The sequence below is a fragment of the Pseudochaenichthys georgianus genome, chromosome 9, assembly GCF_902827115.2.
Source record: "Pseudochaenichthys georgianus chromosome 9, fPseGeo1.2, whole genome shotgun sequence".
Lineage (NCBI taxonomy): Eukaryota > Metazoa > Chordata > Actinopteri > Perciformes > Channichthyidae > Pseudochaenichthys > Pseudochaenichthys georgianus.
In genome coordinates this window covers 7,049,698-7,070,821 of record NC_047511.1, presented here as the reverse complement: position 1 = coordinate 7,070,821, position 21,124 = coordinate 7,049,698, and the positions used below count along the sequence as shown (strand labels likewise).

At 40.5% G+C, this 21,124-nt stretch overlaps 6 non-coding genes across 6 annotated transcripts; all 6 read right to left on the bottom strand.

Annotated features, from left to right (window-relative positions):
• Nucleotides 1–216: 216 nt before the first annotated feature.
• LOC117453240 (small nucleolar RNA U13) lies at nucleotides 217–317 on the bottom strand. Its single transcript, XR_004552882.1, has one exon. It is a non-coding gene; the product is annotated as a small nucleolar RNA U13 (small nucleolar RNA).
• A 309-nt stretch (nucleotides 318–626) lies between these two features.
• Nucleotides 627–727, bottom strand: LOC117453233 (small nucleolar RNA U13). The gene has a single exon (XR_004552876.1). It is a non-coding gene; the product is annotated as a small nucleolar RNA U13 (small nucleolar RNA).
• Nucleotides 728–4,940: 4,213 nt separating this feature from the next.
• Nucleotides 4,941–5,041, bottom strand: LOC117453232 (small nucleolar RNA U13). Its single transcript, XR_004552875.1, has one exon. It is a non-coding gene; the product is annotated as a small nucleolar RNA U13 (small nucleolar RNA).
• Nucleotides 5,042–6,438: 1,397 nt separating this feature from the next.
• On the bottom strand, nucleotides 6,439–6,539 carry LOC117453236 (small nucleolar RNA U13). Its single transcript, XR_004552879.1, has one exon. It is a non-coding gene; the product is annotated as a small nucleolar RNA U13 (small nucleolar RNA).
• A 7,775-nt stretch (nucleotides 6,540–14,314) lies between these two features.
• LOC117453237 (small nucleolar RNA U13) lies at nucleotides 14,315–14,415 on the bottom strand. Its single transcript, XR_004552880.1, has one exon. It is a non-coding gene; the product is annotated as a small nucleolar RNA U13 (small nucleolar RNA).
• Nucleotides 14,416–15,738: 1,323 nt separating this feature from the next.
• Nucleotides 15,739–15,839, bottom strand: LOC117453238 (small nucleolar RNA U13). The gene has a single exon (XR_004552881.1). It is a non-coding gene; the product is annotated as a small nucleolar RNA U13 (small nucleolar RNA).
• Between the last annotated feature and the right edge of the window lie 5,285 nt (nucleotides 15,840–21,124).

Below are 21,124 nucleotides of genomic sequence, written 5' to 3'. Positions count from 1 at the left end.
TATTCCTTGTAAATGGAAAATAATTTCCATAAGTACTAGTTAGTTTGTGTTTGTTTGTACAACTTTCCAAACATATATTTGGATATATACTATATATAATTTTATTGTTATCCCTATTCCACTTAAACTTTATAAATGCAATAACTTAAGACCACGGCTCTTGAAGTTTGGTTATTAAAGTAACACCAATCACTGGAATTGTTCCCCCTGGTTCAGAATCAGAAGGGCTGAGGCGCAGAGCGTAACAAGGAGAGGGCTGCACCTGTCACGGATGGACCTTGAACACACCATGCATCACTTTCATGAACCAGAAAGATCACAGTGTGAATCTGCCCTGAGGCATAACACACTTTCAGGAAAAGTCACGGACTGGGAGACTTTAATATGTTATTGAAAAAAAGTTACATACAATAAAAAACAGCTCTGGGTCAAATTGACCCCATTGGCGGTTCTAGTGTTATACAGGTGAGAAGTTAATGTACACATTATTTTCAACAGAAGACAAAAGCAGTGTTTTCTTATTTCTCAGTGACAAGGTGCTCGACATGGATCACCTGGATGAATTGATGACATTACATTTAGTTTCTAACACTAGCAGTTTGCTGTTGTTGTGACTCCTGGGTCAGGATCAGAAGGGCTGAGGCGCAGAGCGTAACAAGGGAAGGGCTGCACCTGTCACGGATGGACCATGAACGCACCATTCATCACATTCATGAACCAGAAAGATCACAGTGTGAACCTGCCCTGAGGCTCTCTGTCCCTCCTCTCCAGCTCTCTGACTGACGGTGTCACAATCTAATACTCTACATATCATATTCATGTATCTGTTATCTCCACACAGACAAAACGCTATAGACTAAGCCTTTGTGTTTGTAGATGTATTCAACAGCTAAGTGAACTGAGCAGTTTATTGCATTGTTTTCATACATTGATTATAATAATACATATCCATCAAATATGTCACTTAATGGTCGTCAGGGCCAGGGCAGTGGTACAAACAGTACTCAGATCTGTTACAGGTCAAAGTCCTGCATTCAAAATTGTACTTAAGTAAAAGTACATTAGTATTGACTTCAAAATACTGCACAATATCCCATTTCTGAATTATATTACATCACTGGATTGTGAGTGTTGATGCATTCATGTGTTTATTAGAGCTGGGAAAGGTGGAGCTAATTGTAATCACTTGACATAGTTCTGCTGGATATCTAATCCCATAATTACATGTCAATATGCCTGTATTAGTTACTTTGTATTTTATATTAGCTATAATAATCTGAATCTGTAAAGTCTCTCAAGCAACCAAATAAATGCAGGGGAGTAAAAAGTACAATATTTCTTTCCCAAATGTAATAGGTATGAATCAAATGAAAATACTAAAATGAAGTACATGTCCCTCAAACTTGTACCTAAGTAAAAGTATGTTGTTACTTTCCACCATCCATGAGTTGTCAGTACTTGATGATAAAAGAGTCCTTTAATAAATAAAAAAGGGTGGAACTGATGCCATCAAAACAGTCTCAATTGTTAACATTTTATGATTATTTAAGTATTTAAAATGAAATATGTTCTTTCAAAGGGTGCTGAAATAAGAATGAATGTTTCGAGGGTTAAGAGTTGTGCATTTCATTAACTGTCTCTACTTCCATATTGTAAGGGAAACTTCTGTGTAGCAATGCAGTGGGAGTCACCGACTCAGGAAGGAGACACTGTAGAGCAGGAGCTTCGATGTCAAACACTGATAGTTTATTTGGAGTTTCGGCCGGAGGATTCACATCACGGCTGAAGTCGAATAGTCCATTTAGCTTAGGAACCTTCCTAAAGGAGTGAAATGACCCGGAAGTCCCTCGGTGGCAGCCATGATAAGTGCCGTTCGAATTCTCTAGAATGATGAGAATGATAGGAAAGGAGGTTTCAAACTTCCTTTATAACCTCCTTTAGCTTAGGAACCACTGGACCTCCCTAACCGACAGGAGAAGCGAAAATGCTGCCCCACAATGCCTTGCAGCCGCAGCATTTGCCGTCACTCAACAGTCGGCCGTTCACGGAAACAACCGATTATGACCGAGAAATGATATCATGAAAGTTACGGTGCTTATTAAGCATTTTAAAACATAGGTGGTAAGTTGCCAAAGTGCTTTGTTTTGAACGTTCATCAGTATTATAATCAAAAAGAGAAATATGAACGTTAGTTTTCACTGAAATTATCAAATAAAGTCAACATTTCAGTCTTTAATGAGCTGTGTGGGGTTTGTTCAACTTTTAAAAGATGTTTGAATGGTGATATACACAGTGATAGATGTTAAGGACTAACATTTATAATAAATACATCTGTATTGATTTTAAGATCTTTAGTTCATACAATCATACGTATTGGGATCATTGGTATTAATGTGGACCGGAGGGAGAGGGTGACGAGCATAGGTTTCACTTTCCTTTTTTATTTCAATTCCAACTTTGGTCATGAAGAATATGTTTCTCTGTTGTCCCCGTTCATAAAGCAAAGCAGCAGCATCAGAGCACGGTGCAGAGTCTCTAGATGAGTTCACAGCAGTCCCTCGTTCTTATTGAACATCCATGTTGTAGTCCGCTGTATAGAAAACTGTAGTTTCCATAGTTTCCCCACAGCAGCAGACGCACACAATGACGTCCGCTGGCGCATCATAAACACGTCGGATAGTGAAAGTGCATTCGGATTCTCTAAAGTACCGCAGTCTCTTCTCCTAAGTCCTTTTGAATTTTCCTATCCACTATCCCTTAACCCCGTGAGGTTTCATTCAGAGGTCAAGGAATAGACGATAGGGTTAGAATTTAGGAGCTGATTTTTAAACTATCCGACTGCAGCCCACAAGTCACAGCAGCAGGGCCGGCCCTGACCAATTTGCTGCCCTAGGTAAGATTTTAGCTGGCGCCCCCCCCCCCCAAATGCAGACACTTACACTTACTATGACTCGTGCATGCATGGTTGTGGCATTACCACCAACACAGAAAGATATGGACACAAGATGTGTGCAACTGTATTTAGTTTCCTATCCATTTGAACATGATTTAAGTGGGGGGGACCTCACCTCCTCTAGGGGGGTCCGGGGGCATACACCCCCGGGAAGACTTTTTTTTTTTTAATATTGAAGTTAAAAGCATCAATCTGGTGCACTTTGAGAGCAACATTAGGAGCTCTATGGAAACATCTCTCAACACCCATATGAAACAGAACTGTAAGTAGATTTTCTTTTTCTTTATGGACATTTTACAAATCACTCCCCTTTCAAACTGTATTCTTGTTTATTAATAACAACTTTTTGGACTGTCATATATTATTTTATACCTGTTTTTCACCTATTCTCTTATTTTTTTATAACTATAATGATCATATAAAGGTGTGCCTTTACCTCACTGAGCTGAGGTTATCAGAGCCTCTCAGTCTTTCAGGAGAGAGCTCTCTAACGCTCCCCCCCCCCCCCCGCGGCCGCTTACACAGTAAATTCCAATGTTAATAAAAGCACACAGAAGCTGTGTACGTTTTTTGGGAGTTTGATTTATTTTAAATGAACACAAATATAAAATTAAAACCTATAATTGCACACTACCATTATTTAAAAAAAAAATAACGATTTCACATAAACCTCTGGTTTTTACTGGGGATGGGGCAGTTCAACTTGATTTTGGGGGGGGGGGGGTGCCATAGTTTATGGGCGCTGTACGCAATATAGGCGTAGTTCTGTTAGTATAAGATAATAAGATGTACTTTGTTGATCCAAAATCGGGATATTGTGTTGTTATGAATACATTTTTTTTTTTAATTTCGAACTTTTTTTCTTTTTCTCCCCAATTTGTGGCGCCCCCTATGGGTTGATGCGCCCTTAGCATTCGCCTATACTGCCAATGCCGAGGGCCGGCCCTGCACAGCAGTCACGGTCTGACTGCACGGGTGGGTTGCCACGTCAATTCTAAAGAACTCTACCCATGTATTTAGCTAGTTCTGAGAGCATCATCAACATGCTGCATAACAAGATAGAATCATAACACCTCTATCAGCTGACGCCAACAGGCAGGAACAGGGAGACAGAACACTGAGAGCACAGCAGCCAAGGTTACGAGGTGTGTGTGCTCAGTCAGGACAGTTTGAACTGATAAACTGGGTCAAAGTTATGGGCCTTGGAAAATATTTCCACAACACATATCTACACATTACATTGTTTTGTTATTATTTTGACATAATAACTCAGTAATAACCCAGATACTGATAGTTCATTATTAACTATAGCCATTAAAAATGAAACATGTTCTTGGTCATTTACTAGTGCTGGCATGAAATTCACAATGTAACTAGTTGTAATATTGTTATACTCAGGGCCGTCCCTCCCTACAGGACGATCATGCAGACTGCTGGGGTCTCACCTTGCGGATGGGGTCTCACCTTGCGGATGGGGCCTCACCTTGCGGATGGGGCCTCACCTTGCGGATGGGGCCTCATCTTGAGGAGGGTGCCTCACCTTGCGGATGGGGCCTCATCTTGAGGAGGGTGCCTCACCTTGCGGATGGGGACTCATCTTGAGGAGGGTGCCTCAACTGAGCCGAAAATGCGGCGCACCTATGCGCTTATGCGGTGCAATTAGTGTGGCGCGGCACGGTTTTGCTGCTGTGAGGCTCCACTAGCACCCCCCCGTCCACGCTCGCGAAACAGAGGACCTCATCATATAACTTTGCGTGGGGCCTCATCTTGGCCAGGGACAGCTCTGGTTATACTGTAATAGTACTTTAAATACCACATTTAAACAGGTGAGAAGTTAATGTACACATTATTTTCAACAGAAGACAAAAGCAGTGTTTTCTTAGTTCTCAGTGACAAGGTGCTCGACATGGATCACCTGGATGAAATAATGACATTACATTTAGTTTCTAACACTAGCAGTTTGCTGTTGTTGTGACTCCTGGGTCAGGATCAGAAGGGCTGAGGCGCAGAGCGTAACAAGGGAAGGGCTGCACCTGTCACGGATGGACCATGAACGCACCATTCATCACATTCATGAACCAGAAAGATCACAGTGTGAACCTGCCCTGAGGCTCTCTGTCCCTCCTCTCCAGCTCTCTGACTGACGGTGTCACAATCTAATACTCAACATTTCATATTCATGTATCTGTCATCTCCACACAGACAAAACACTATAGACTAAGCCTTTGTGTTTGTAGATGTATTCAACAGCTAAGTGAACTGAGCAGTTTATTGCATTGTTTTCATGCATTGATTATAATAATACATATCCATCAAATATGTCACTTAATGGTCGTCAGGGCCAGGGCAGTGGTACAAACAGTACTCAGATCTGTTACAGGTCAAAGTCCTGCATTCAAAATTGTACTTAAGTAAAAGTACATTAGTATTGACTTCAAAATACTGCACAATATCCCATTTCTGAATTATATTACATCACTGGATTGTGAGTGTTGATGCATTCATGTGTTTGTTAGAGCTGGGAAAGGTGGAGCTAATTGTAATCACTTGACATAGTTCTGCTGGATATCTAACCCCATAATTACATGTCAATATGCCTGTATTAGTTACTTTGTATTTTATATTAGCTATAATAATCTGAATCTGTAAAGTCACTCAAGCAGCCAAATAAATGTCTTTCATACAAATATATGTGTCCCCGGTGTGTAAGGGAACTCATAAAGTGTCAGAAAATAAAACCCTCTCTCTTTTCCTACGTACAATAATCTCTAAAAACGGGGGTGCAACGGAGCTGATCCAGATTTGCCTCCGATATCACGTACATTACGTGATATCGAAAATTTGCACCCACAGCACTATCAGAAACGTTGCTAACAGAAACAATGCGCAACGTGTTTTGCACGTAATATGGTTTTCTTTGTTTACATTAGCAAGCATCGCTACTCAGAACTAACCTGTACTGGAGAGAGTATGTGAGAAAAAGCAGGAAATAAAAAAAGGAACTCACCTTCTGGTAAACCCGCAAGAGAAAAAGCATTTGAGCTCCATACAGTTTCAAAAATAATCCTTGATGTGGTTTGGAACATGACATGGCGTTTAATCACAACAGCGTTTAGCTGAGAATCTGGGTAAAATTCTCCTGAATGAGCTGTCCTCTTTTTTTTTTTTTAAAGCTACTGACCCAGAATCAGCACTTTTCTAAGAGGGCTGAAACAGAGGGGTATGAGGCATGGTTAGAATGCATGATCTGTTTGGCATTTTGAGTAAAACACTTCATAGACACGTTTTTATATATCTAATACCTATATATGCCTACAAATAGTGGGAGACCTTTCATGTACACATAACTTTCCACGGACACTCAAATCAGTGTTTTCTTATTTCTCAGTGACAAGGTGCTCGACATGGATCACCTGGATGAAATGATGACATTACATTTAGTTTCTAACACTAGCAGTTTGCTGTTGTTGTGACTCCTGGGTCAGGATCAGAAGGGCTGAGGCGCATAGCGTAACAAGGGGAGGGCTGCACCTGTCACGGATGGACCATGAACGCACCATTCATCACATTCATGAACCAGAAAGATCACAGTGTGAACCTGCCCTGAGGTTCTCTGTCCCTCCTCTCCAGCTCTCTGACTGACGGTGTCACAATCTAATACTCTACTTTCATATTCATGTATCTGTCATCTCCACACAGACAAAACACTATAGACTAAGCCTTTGTGTTTGTAGATGTATTCAACAGCTAAGTGAACTGTGCAGTTTATTGCATTGTTTTCATGCATTGCTTATAATAATACATATCCATCAAATATGTCACTTAATGGTCGTCAGGGCCAGGGCAGTGGTACAAACAGTACTCATATCTGCAACAGGTAAAAGTCCTGCATTCAAAATTGTACTTAAGTAAAAGTACATTAGTATTGACTTCAAAATACTGCACAATATCCCATTTCTGAATTATATTACATCACTGGATTGTGAGTGTTGATGCATTCATGTGTTTGTTAGAGCTGGGAAAGGTGGAGCTAATTGTAATCACTTGACATAGTTCTGCTGGATATCTAACCCCATAATTACATGTCAATATGCCTGTAGTTACTTTGTATTTTATATTAGCTATAATAATCTGAATCTGTAAAGTCACTCAAGCAACCAAATAAATGTCTTTCATACAAATATATGTGTCCCCGGTGTGTAAGGGAACTCATAAAGTGTCAGAAAATAATCTGAAAACGGGGGTGCAACGGAGCTGATCCAGATTTGCCTCCCACAGCACTATCAGAAACGTTGCTAACAGAAACAATGCGCAACGTGTTTTGCACATAATATGGTCTTCTTTGTTTACATTAGCAAGCATAGCTACTCAGAACCAAGCTTCAAACTCTGGGGAACAGCCGGGACGCCAATACGGAAGTGCCACACACTGCAGTTCATACATGGGCCGCTAGGGACTGGCTGCAGAAAGGAGCAATTTCCATAGACCCCCATGTTAAAATGCCCAACTTTACAGCAGAAAAAAACATGTTTCTACCCATGGATGCAATAAATATTATTATCGATATAGTTAGATTCCACCTTCATGATTATGAATCTGTGAGTGAATTGTTTTCTAACACGATCCTTTTATTTATATTAGGTCTTAAAGTTTTTGCATAAATTAGGGCGTGGTCACTTTGATGGACATGGACATGCCTCACTGTCAGCTAACAGCAAATTGTCCACTCTGCTAGGCTACAACCATAGAGGCTACAACGTTAGTTAGTCATAGTACTGTACTTGACCCTTTAGTTTTAGCCGTGTTCGTGGTGATTGTGCCTTTTAGGGAATATTGTTACAAATACCAGACAATTAAAATGTCGTGCTGTGCGCTTGAATGTACTAAGGATCAAGGAATGCAGCGAAACGCAGACTTGGTTCGCCTGCTGTAGTATTAGCTAAATAAATTATGTTGAACAAGGCTTATTAAGCTGAACATCGCCACAATTGTTCTGTTATGTATCAGTACTTATTTTCTTAACGTGTGAATGACAAACATTAAGAATAACAAAATATAGCTAATTCTCTTGCAGATTGTCTCATTTGATTATGAATGTAACGTTTATATAGGGCGCGGGAAGGGGGGTGCTGATGGCGCTGCAGCACCCCCTAGTGGCAGGCAGGGGGTGCGGAGCTCCCCTGTCTGAATTATTATTTGACGGTTATTGCTGCTCCCGCTGTGCATAATCTGTGTAATATGTAGCCAATAAATTCCACATTGTTGGTAAAATAATATTTTGGCCTGCCCTGAATGTTGTTTCTGTAGCCCCGGACAATTCTACCTCCATGTTATAATACATTAACCGTGCTTTACGTGAACCTCATTAAGACACTAGAGAGGACGATAGAACTGTAATTTCCCGTGTTCAGTGAATGCAACAGAGGCAAGACACCAGACCAATCAGAGAGTTGCATGAAAATAAAAGTGTGCTTGTGTCATTCAAGCTTGTGTGTGTGCGTGTGCGTGTGTGTGTGTGTGTGTGTGTGTGTGTGTGTGTGTGTGTGTGTGTGTGTGTGTGTGTGTGTGTGTGTGTGTGTGTGGAAATAGCGCATTTACTGTGTGTGAGAGCAACACACTCTCACTCCCTAAGCGTCCAATAGCGACGTTTGGTCAGTGTCCGTGGCGTCCAATTGTGACGCTCCTAGGCTCCTTCAGCGTCATAAAGGGACGCAAATAGCTTTCAACTGATTGCAATGTATTCCCATCTGCGTCGGGATTTGACGCTCATGGAAGCACGGCATTCGTTTATGTCGGCTGCCCTTAAAGGTAATGTGAGCGTCCATTCCCAGGAGTAAAGGATGGCAGAAGACACTACACTACCCAGAATCCCCAGCTATCGTTTGGACTACACCATGTGCTCTTGACAAACCCCGTGATAGTCCTCAAGCTCTGTGATTGGAGAGTGTGCTCCGAGGGTTAAGCCGATTCTCGAACAGCACTTGAAATGGGATGGAACCACGGCAGACTGTCCAAAACTGGATTTGAACGGGTCCACCGCGTCCCCCCTCCCCCACCCCGTCCCCAGAACTACACATGCTGGCTATTCTGTTTCGCAACATGTTCTCTATGGCACGTCTCTACTGGGAGTTGTAGTTTTAAAAGACGTTTTCGTATTTCCCATAATAAGAAGTTGCCAGTATTAAACTGTGTACATCCCTGGAGGTTTAGGGGACAGGAAACACTCACATTTAAAACATATAATTAATAAATGGGTGAAAATTGCTTGTGCCCATAATGGGCAGTATTAATATATATACCCACATGCCAGCTAAGGTCAGAAGAGCTTTATTTAACAGCTGGTCTTATGTGTGTGACCCCTGTGATAACATTACATTACATTACATTAATTGATAAGCCTGAAACATGCACTTGTCAAGGTTCAGAGGCACATTTTGCAAATATGGCAGTAGCCATCGATCAGCTTAAGATAAGATATACTTTATTGATCCCAAGTTGGAACATTTGCGTTACATCAGCATGTGTAACAGTTAAATATGCAGTTGTGTTGATTTGAAAATCATTTAGTATAATCACACAAATTCTGTGTTTTATATTCAACAATTCTGTGTTCTTTATTTATTGATTGTTCAATACCTGACAAGGCCGGAGATGAAATATCTACATACATCTTATATGTATAATACATTATGTATAATATCAGTTAAAATAAGTGCTTCAACATAGTTAACATTGCTGGAGGTATGCACAAATATTGATAGATGTCTTGTAATGCACTGTTGAGGAACCTGCGACCCACGTTTTTCATTCAGTGCAGAACTACACCACAGTTGTGTAGGCCTATATGATATGTCAATAAATAATTAATATACTTTATAGGGATCGTATTAATATCTAATAATAAAAATATTGAAATTCAATAACATGCTTTAACCACCAGGTGTCTCTTTATATAATCTGTGCACCTTTATGGTGTAAATACAGCCTATCTACCAATTGGATCAAATATAAAAGTGAGCCGAATTAGTGTTGATACTGCAAGGAGACGTATTGTGTGAAAAGAAATGTAAGATGTTGTTTAATGGCTGATATATTTATGATCCACGTCACGTTTTCAGTTCCTCATGTTTGTCTTCTCATCAGGGCTCTATAAATACAGAACTACGGCAGATATGTAATATGTAATGCAGCCGAACCGTGTATTACAATGCCGTTATGTGATGACTTTCAAAGAGAAAAGCAAGCACACTCGGAATAAGGTATTATTATTATTTTGGTCTGTTTCCGGTATTTGTTAATGACGATGTGCTCTGAGATGTGAGACTGGAATTGCACAGGGGGGAAATAACGTAAACTATCTTTAGATGCGGATTTTGTTAAACTAATATGTTTAGGCTGTGGACCAACACTATACATTGACGGGGAAGGGGGTAGCAATAAAGATAACACCATTAAACAGTTACACAACATAACAGAAATAATATCGATAGCAGCGTCCCTAGCAACCACCTTGGTAACAATGAAAACGTCGCGATTTCCTGAAGTAATCTTCGTAATAACTAGCAAACTAAAGATCATGTACATCCACTGCACACATAATCTGAAATAACAACTCATATTTCTCGCATCAAATGACATCAAAACGCATTTTAATGGCCAAATTAACTTTAAAATAGACCTTTTCTACCGAGAATAAAACGAATTTCGGCCATGTTTTCTTTTTCTGCAGGGAGAAATTTGAAGATCACGTGACATAGACGCCAGCCATCGGAATGAATGGTGAAAAAAACGGGGTTTGTCAAACAGAGCACATGGTGTAGGCCAAACGATAGCTGGGGATTCTGGGTAGTGTAGTGTCTTCTGCCATCCTTTACTCAGAAAACATATTTGTTTCTCCGAATCGAAGGGGAAAAATACAAAAGCATTGCACACAATTTAAACCAATCAATGTTGTGTAATTAACAAGGATAATCTGGTGTTTTTTAGTCGATGAGTAGTGCAGATATCACTGTAAAATCAATCGACAGTAAGAGGAGTACTTACTTCCGGGTGTACAATTCTCCGTTATCCAATGGGAATGGATGCTCACATTGCCTTTAAGGGCAGCCGGCATAAACGAATGCCGTGCTTCCATGAGCGTCAAATCCCGACGCAGATGGGAATACATTGCAATCAGTTGAAAGCTATTTGCGTCCCTTTATGACGCTGAAGGAGACTAGGAGCGTCAAAATTGGACGCCACGGACACTGACCAAACGTCGCTATTGGACGCTTAGGGAGTGAGAGTATGTTGGTGAGAGAGAGGGAGAGAGAGAGAGGGACCGGTGCCAGCAGCAGGGACCGTGTTGTTAGCATCTGGTTAGCTAGCTGCACTAACGGACATACGGAGCTGTTATTGGTTCCACAACAAGCTGGAGGAGAGCTCTCCTCTCAGACTGAGAGACTCAGGTGAGCTAAAGGACTCTCTGAGTGTTTAGATAGTTAACTTTCGTTTAAGTTATCTCAGTGGGTCTCAAACGGTTTGGTCACAAATTATTCAAAAGATATTTCCGCGGCACATCTTCATATGATCATCATAAAAACATAAGAGAATAAATGAAAAACAGGTATTGACTTCCAAATACTGCACAATATCCCATTTCTGAATTATATTACATCACTGGATTGTGAGTGTTGATGCATTCATGTGTTTGTTAGAGCTGGGAAAGGTGGAGCTAATTGTAATCACTTGACATAGTTCTGCTGGATATCTAACCCCATAATTACATGTCAATATGCCTGTATTAGTTACTTTGTATTTTATATTAGCTATAATAATCTGAATCTGTAAAGTCACTCAAGCAGCCAAATAAATGTCTTTCATACAAATATATGTGTCCCCGGTGTGTAAGGGAACTCATAAAGTGTCAGAAAATAAAACCCTCTCTCTTTTCCTACGTACCCAAATCTCTAAAAACGGGGGTGCAACGGAGCTGATCCAGATTTGCCTCCGATATCACGTACATTACGTGATATCGGAAATTTGCACCCACAGCACTATCAGAAACGTTGCTAACAGAAACAATGCGCAACGTGTTTTGCACGTAATATAGTCTTCTTTGTTTACATTAGCAAGCATCGCTACTCAGAACCAAGCGTCAAACTCTGGGGAACAGCTGGGACGCCAATACGGAAGTGCCACACACTGCAGTTCATACATGGGCCGCTAGGGACTGGCTGCAGAAAGGAGCAATTTCCATAGACCCCCATGTTAAAATGCCCAACTTTACAGCAGAAAAAAACATGTTTCCACCCATGGATGCAATAAATATTATTATCGATATAGTTAGATTCCACCTTCATGATTATGAATCTGTGAGTGAATTGTTTTCTAACACGATCCTTTTATTTATATTAGTTCTTAAAGTTTTTGCATAAATTAGGGCGTGGTGACGTTGATGGACCCGTACATGCCTCACTGTCAGCTAACAGCAACTTGTCCACTCTGCTAGGCTACAACCATAGAGGCTACAACGTTAGTTAGTCATAGTACTGTACTTGACCCTTTAGCTTTAGCCGTGTTCGTGGTGATTGTGCCTTTTAGGGAATATTGTTACAAATACCAGACAATTAAAATATCGTGCTGTGCGCTTGAATGTACTAACAGAATTTTCAAGAAGTCTAAAATGATAATATTATACATGTTAACCCCGTTCGCAGGTGTTTGTGTGCTTGGTAGCTTAGCTTGTTACTTATTAGCCAGCTAAGGACGTAACCCTTTATGCATACATATACATTTTAGTTTATGATTCAGCCTTGGGTAAGACTTTTATGGTCTATGGCTATGACGCCCATAATGCTAAATGGGAGCAAATGTTAATAGGGGACCCAATTATCCCAGTGGTGGCCGCCGGAGCTAACGGAGCCGCAGGGGGCTAGCTCCAGCCGGCATCCCGAAGCTAGCCCACTGCGGCTCCGTTAGGTCCGGGCGGTGGAGTCCGGCGTTATAACTGGAGATCAAGGAATGCAGCGAAACGCAGACTTGGTTCGCCTGCTGGAGTATTAGCTAAATAAATTATGTTGAACAAGGCTTATTAAGCTGAACATCGCCACAATTGTTCTGCTATGTATCGGTACTTATTTTCTTAACGTGTGAATGACAAGCATTAAGAATAACAAAATATAGCTAATTATCTTGCAGATTGTCTCATTTGATTATAAATGTAACATTTATATAGGGGAACTACACTGTTAGCAGTAACTTGGTATGCATGTATTTCATGTTCACTTAGCTTCTTTGCCTGAGCTAGCTCTGTTTACTTCCAGTTCGGTGGCAGCAGGTCCCGTCTCGGCTCCGCCTCTTTGCCCTTATTTGGAGCAGGCGGGATTAGACTCTGACGTCACAGTCGAGCCGTTAGTGGCAGACTCCGCCTACTAAGGGCTTCTCGGCAACTCTGCAGAATCCTATGGGTGACGTCACGGACACTATGTTCATTTATATATACAGTCTATGCTCAGAACTAACCTGTACTGGAGAGAGTGTGTAAAAAAGCAGGAAATAAAAAAAGGAACTCACCTTCTGGTAAACCCGCAAGAGAAAAAGTATTTGAGCTCCATACTGTTTCAGAAATAATCCTTGATGTGGTTTGGAACATGATATGGCGTTTAATCACAACAGCGTTTAGCTGAGAATCTGGGTAAAATTCTCCTGAATGAGCTCTCCTCTCCTCTTTTTTATTTTTTTTAAAGCTACTGACCCAGAATCAGCACTTTTCTAAGAGGGCTGAAACAGAGGGGTATGAGGCATGGTTAGAATGCATGATCTGTTTGGTATTTTGAGTAAAACACTTCATAGACATGTTTTTATATATCTGAGACCTATATATGCCTAAAAATAGTAGGAGACCTTTCATGTACACATAACTTTCCCTACGGACACTCAAATCAGTGTTTTCTTATTTCTCAGTGACAAGGTGCTCGACATGGATCACGTGGATGAAATAATGACATTACATTTAGTTTCTAACTAAAGCAATTATTTTGCTGATTTCTTCAATCTGACTTCATATTGACAATTTTTAACAACATAGGGTGCTACATAACACACTTTCAGGAAAAGTCACGGACTGGGAGACTTTAATATGTTATTGAAAAAAAGTTACATACAATAAAAAACAGCTTTGGGTCAAATTGACCCCGTTGGCGGTTCTAGTGTTAAACAGGTGAGAAGTTAATGTACACATTATTTTCAACAGAAGACAAAAGCAGTGTTTTCTTATTTCTCAGTGAAAAGGTGCTCGACATGGATCACCTGGATGAAATGATGACATTACATTTAGTTTCTAACACTAGCAGTTTGCTGTTGTTGTGACTCCTGGGTCAGGATCAGAAGGGCTGAGGCGCATAGCGTAACAAGGGAAGGGCTGCACCTGTCACGGATGGACCATGAACGCACCATTCATCACTTTCATGAACCAGAAAGATCACAGTGTGAACCTGCCCTGAGGCTCTCTGTCCCTCCTCTCCAGCTCTCTGACTGACGGTGTCACAATCTAATACTCAACATTTCATATTCATGTATCTGTCATCTCCACACAGACAAAACGCTATAGACTAAGCCTTTGTGTTTGTAGATGTATTCAACAGCTAAGTGAACTGTGCAGTTTATTGCATTGTTTTCATGCATTGATTATAATAATACATATCCATCAAATATGTCACTTAATGGTCGTCAGGGCCAGGGCAGTGGTACAAACAGTACCCATATCTGCAACAGGTAAAAGTCCTGCATTCAAAATTGTACTTAAGTAAAAGTACATTAGTATTGACTTCAAAATACTGCACAATATCCCATTTCTGAATTATATTACATCACTGGATTGTGAGTGTTGATGCATTCATGTGTTTATTAGAGCTGGGAAAGGTGGAGCTAATTGTAATCACTTGACATAGTTCTGCTGGATATCTAACCCCATAATTACATGTCAATATGCCTGTATTAGTTACTTTGTATTTTATATTAGCTATAATAATCTGAATCTGTAAAGTCACTCAAGCAACCAAATAAATGCAGGGGAGTAAAAAGTACAATATGTATTTCCCAAATGTAATAGGTATGAATCAAATGAAAATACTAAAATGAAGTACAAGTCCCTCAAACTTGTACCTAAGTAAAAGTATGTTGTTACTTTCCACCATCCATGAGTTGTCAGTACTTGATGATAAAAGAGTCCTTTAATAAATAAAAAAATGGTGGAACTGATGCCATTAAAACAGTCTCAATTGTTAACATTTTATCATTATTTAAGTATTTAAAATGAAATATGTTCTTTCAAAGGGTGCTGAAATAAGAATGAATGTTTCGAGGGTTAAGAGTTGTGCATTTCATTAACTGTCTCTACTTCCATATCTACACATTACATTGTTTTGTTATTATTTTGACATAATAACTCAGTAATAACCCAGATTCTGATAGTTCATTATTAACTATAGCCATTAAAAATGAAACGTGTTCTTGGTCATTTACTAGTGCTGACATGAAATTCACAATGTAACTAGTTGTAATATTGTTATACTCAGGGCCGTCCCTCCCTACAGGACGATCATGCAGACTGCTGGGGCCTCACCTTGCGGATGGTTTAAACAGGTGAGAAGTTAATGTACACATTATTTTCAACAGAAGACAAAAGCAGTGTTTTCTTATTTCTCAGTGAAAAGGTGCTCGACATGGATCACCTGGATGAAATGATGACATTACATTTAGTTTCTAACACTAGCAGTTTGCTGTTGTTGTGACTCCTGGGTCAGGATCAGAAGGGCTGAGGCGCAGAGCGTAACAAGGGAAGGGCTGCACCTGTCACGGATGGACCATGAACGCACCATTCATCACATGCATGAACCAGAAAGATCACAGTGTGAACCTGCCCTGAGGCTCTCTGTCCCTCCTCTCCAGCTCTCTGACTGACGGTGTCACAATCTAATACTCTACTTTCATATTCATGTATCTGTTATCTCCACACAGACAAAACGCTATAGACTAAGCCTTTGTGTTTGTAGATGTATTCAACAGCTAAGTGAACTGAGCAGTTTATTGCATTGTTTTCATGCATTGATTATAATAATACATATCCATCAAATATGTCACTTATGGCGCATTTCCACTGCAACGGGGTAGCCCCGTTTAAGCGTCCCTAACGGCCCGTACATACTACAGGCGTCAAAAAAGGCTTCCAATGCTTCGCCCATTCATTTGAATGGGGTGACGTAGGATATTTTCAAAATTCGCCGAACTGCATTGTGGGTAGCATGGCAAGGCGTTGCAAGCCTCGCGAGCGTCTATCGGCGTCAAAAGTTCAACAATGTTCAACTTTTGAGGCTCGAGGCTTGCTCGAAGCTGGCGTCAGCCATTCAAATCCCGTTTTTGAATTCCCGTCATTACAAGTGCTAGCCAATCAAACCGCGTGTATGCAGGTCTCGACTATTTTCCTTATGTCAGAAAATGGAGGACAAATTAATCATTTCCGTGGCAAATGTCCCAGTCTTGTATGACTGTACTCTGTTCACCTACCGGGACCTAAACCGGAGGAACCAGGCATGGCGGGAGGTGGCAGAGACAGTTGGTGAAACTGGTAGGTTTTCAACTGTTTGGAGTTTATATCCAGTTTACTTCGTTTTAGTATTGAACAGACAGCTAGTAATGTAGCATAATAACATATTGTGGTGAGTAGTTATACAAATGCCATGTTCGTCTCATTAGTATGCATGGGATGTGACAGGTCGCCCCGCCCCTTTTTGGGTTTTTTGGCCGGAAGTCCCGCCCTTTTGGACCGGAAGTCCCGCCCTGCTTGACCGGAAGTCCCGCCTCTTTTAACCGGAAGTCCCGGCCCATTCCACCGGATGTCCCGCCCCCACTTCCGGCGGATGTCCCGCCCCGCTTCCGGTTTACAAAATTAAATTAAAATTAAATTAAAATTAAAAAGATGAGAAAAATAAAATGCCGTTGTTTCAATCAATTAGTATGCATAGGATATATATCCCGCCTCCTAACCACTTCCTGTGTGGTTAATCCTGTATACAGTATTGAATGTAAATTACAAATACATGCAAATAACATGAAATTAATCAAAGTAAAGCATCTAAAAACATATATTTAAAAAAAGTCAACCTCTCTGTTTTTACTAACATTCCGAGACATGTCATGACATGAGGGGAGAAAACATATGGTGGCCGAGGGGAGGGGGAACACACACACACACACACACACACACACACACACACACACACACACACACACACACACACACACACACACACACACACACACACACACACACACACACACACACACACACACACACACACACACACACACACACACACACACACACACACACACACACACACACACACACACACACACACACACACACACACACACACACACACACTTTCCTCACCCCTCACCCCTCTCCTGTTAGAGGCTGGTTAAATAAAAAGCCAGCGTCTTTGGTCACTCTTCAATATTTTTCAAGTCGAGAGAAAATGGCCAAGAGACGTCTTGATATGAGTTTAATCAGCGAGACACCGGTGACAACTTACAGCCATCCGTTGGGTGCTCCAAATCAAAGTAAAGCATCTAAAAAACAGATATTTAAAAAAGTCAGCCTTTTTGCGAAAGGGGAGAGGAGGGGGAAACCCTTTACCCCCTATGGAGAAACCATAAACCCCCTATGGAGACGACCATATGGTAACCAGAGGGAGGGAGGTAATATACTTAAATATAGAGAAAGTCAGAGAATATTTATCAGAGATGAAGCATATACATTGTACAAGTCGGCTATGGTGCATTTAGTAAGAAACAGAGTTTTCGTACTCAGACCGCTGCAACAATTTCAAGCAGATCTCTGAGATATGCAGTCGCTGTCCGAATATAATGATGGTTTTAATTATTTGTTAACAGTCATAAATGTATTTAGAAAAACCTGTGCTCAAACATTAAAAAGAAAAAGAAGGGTAAGGTTACCAAAGCATTTGATACATTCTTAACACCCAGCGAGATCCCTAAAAAGTTACAAAACAGATGCGGGGAAAGAATTCTTTAATAAAGTTTTTCAAACGTATTGAAGAAAAGCGGTATACAACATTATATAACCGCCAATGACATGAAGGCAAGTGTGGTAGAGAGATTTAACCGTACGCTGAAAACTAAAATGTGGAGGTATTTTACAGCTAAAAACACTCATAGCTATATAGATCTAAAAAAGTATTTGCTCTGCCATAAAAAACCAATATAAGCTAATTTGTTAAACAGGAATAACCCTATTGGCTGCTTTTTAGAGTCATTTACATATTGCCTTGCCTATATAAGTAAAATCCGAACCATCTAAACAGCCTCTTTCCACTTTTCCTCCATCAGACAAAGATATCTGGTAAGTACTTTTATTTTTATGTTATAATATCATGTAGTTAGTTAATGCTGCTTGATGTGTGTTAAAGAACCTCTATGCAACTGTTGGTTTTTCTATTATATAACAGCCGTAGATTGCAATTTTTTAGAAGCTTTTAATGAAGTATCCTTCTAAATACAAAATACATGGTGAAGCCCTCAAGTAAAATGAAGGATATTTTTCTTAAAATCAAATATATTTTCATGTGAAATTATACACACATGCATTTCCAAAACATTTGGACTACCTATGTTATAAAATGTATTATCTTTTCAATTTACACACGGCATCTACTGCACGTCTGTCCGTCCTGGGAGAGGGATCCCTCCTCTGCTGCTCTCCCTGAGGTTTCTTCCATGTTCCCCTTAAACTGTGGGTTTTCTCTGGAAGTGTTTCCTTGTACGATGTGAGGGTCTAAGGACAGGGGGTGTCGTATTGTCATACTGATATTCTGTACACACTGTGAAGACCACTGAGACAAATGTAACATTTGTGATATTGGGCTATATAAATAAACATTGAGTGATTGATTGAATGATGTGAAAGTATCCAGAATAACGTTTTTTTAACATACGTGCTCTAACAGGTGACTGTGGCCATCCTGCAGCTTGAAATGGTCTCAGCTCGGATCTCTGCATCAAGTCAGGCTTGGCAACCTCAATACAGACTGTGCTTGAGAATTAAAAACTACCAGGTAAAAAATAAATGCTTTCTATGTTTGCTTTTTACAATATGATAACTAAATGATCTTTTTCTTGTTAAATGTATAAGCCTGGGTATTTCGAAAACATACTTATACCTTCTTCTTTTTATTTCTCTATCTTTTTTCTCTATAGACCATTCCTGCCCCCGTTATCAAAGGACAGACGCTGTTTTGTTAAGATCTGCTTTTAAGGCTACACCATCTGGTTAAAAACTGTTATTGATGTATCAGCCAGGTATGTTGACTTTACGTCCATAAAATGTAGAAGCAAAGTGAAATGTTTCTTCAGCGATGCCCCATCTATTTCTGATTTGGTTTTTTTGTTTTTTGTGGGGGGTGATTTCCTAAAAAAGGTCAAGCATGGATGATTTAAAAGATGTAGAAAGGTCTTTTATCGAAGGTTTACCGGACACAAGTGACTTATACAATGATGAGGGCTTTGTGTACGAAGACATGTCATTTCCACAGTGTTCAAACAGCAACAGTGAGCTAAATCACGCCATAACAGATGTAAGCGAGGCTGTGTCCTTGACAGAAACAAATCCCTATATAGATGTAGAAAGGTCTTTTATCGAGGGTTTACCTGATATAACTGAAATATGCAATGATGATGGTGAATTCAGATATGGGGACCTGTCATTCCCGCAGTGTTCAGGCAACAACAGTGAGTTAAAGGGGCTAAATCACGCCATAACAGATGTAAGCGAGGCTATGTCCTTGACAGAAACAAATCTCTATACAGATGTAGAAAGGTCTTTTATCGAAGGTTTACCGGATACAATTGAAATATGCAGCGATGATGGTGAATTCAGATATGGGGACCTGTCATTCCTGCAGTGTTCAGGCAACAACAGTGAGTTATATGGCGGGGGCTCAGCTGTAAACGATATGCCATGTGAGTTAAATGGCGGAGGCTCAGCTGTAAACGAGCCCACAGCCTTGTCAGAAACAAATTCAAGCAGTCCAACAAAAACATTAGACGTTGTCTTGGATTGGGTGATAGACTGCTACGAGGACCGAGGGGTTTTAGATCAGCCTATAGATAATCCCCCCACTCTGAGTGGACAAAATAGCAAAGCTTCAGCCAACGCCAGCCTACCCGTTTCCAGCATGCAATATGACGGGTGTGTTAATGACAGCTCGAATGACCCAGAATCACCCGTTTGCTCCATGCAGAGTAACGGACATGTTAATCAGAATGACAGCCCGAATGCTTATGAATCACAGGGCCCCCTGTCACAGCATGGAGGAGGCACAAGCAGAGATGCCGAGCCAAGTATTTTCTCTCGACCTGTATTCAATAACACAGAAATGAGTCTCTAGTCCTACCGCCTATTAGGGCTGAAGCAGACTTTGGAGTCTATTTTGAGGGTCTGATGAACAATGTGCATAGCATGCTTGCATATGCTTTTGCACGGGCAGAGAGAGAAGATATTGTGCAGATTGAATTACATGGTGAACAACTAAGGGGTAATGTGTCTGCCATTTTAAATGGTCCCGATGACAATCTGGATGATTTTGAGGAGGGGCTGTTCAACGCCATGCAATCGAATATGATTTTAATGGCAGAAAGCAACATGGAGCTAGTGATTCAAACTGTTCAGTCTCCCCGCGGAGGGGTTCAGGGTAAACGGATGATTAGTAAAATGTTAGACAATGAGATTGTTAAAAAGAAGAGGCGTTTTCTTTACGTTGTTCAGAACTCATCCAACCAGCTGTGTTTTGCTATTAATTTAGCACTGTTGTTACACGACAACCTCAACGATTATGAAGGGGTTGAGCGGGGTAAAGAGATTCAAAAGAGAGCAGGTTTGACAGCTCATACAGCTGTGACATTCAGCGATATTGATAAGTTCGAAGACATTTTAAAATGCAAGATAGTGGTATTTTACCTAAGCAATGATGATGATTGTACCCTCTGTAAATTCCAGACAGACACCCCCAAACGAGACAAAACTGTGTTTTTATTCCTCTTTCATAACCACTACTACGGTGTCAAGAACTTGAAGGGGTTTTTAGGCTCTTCATACGTCTGTGAACATTG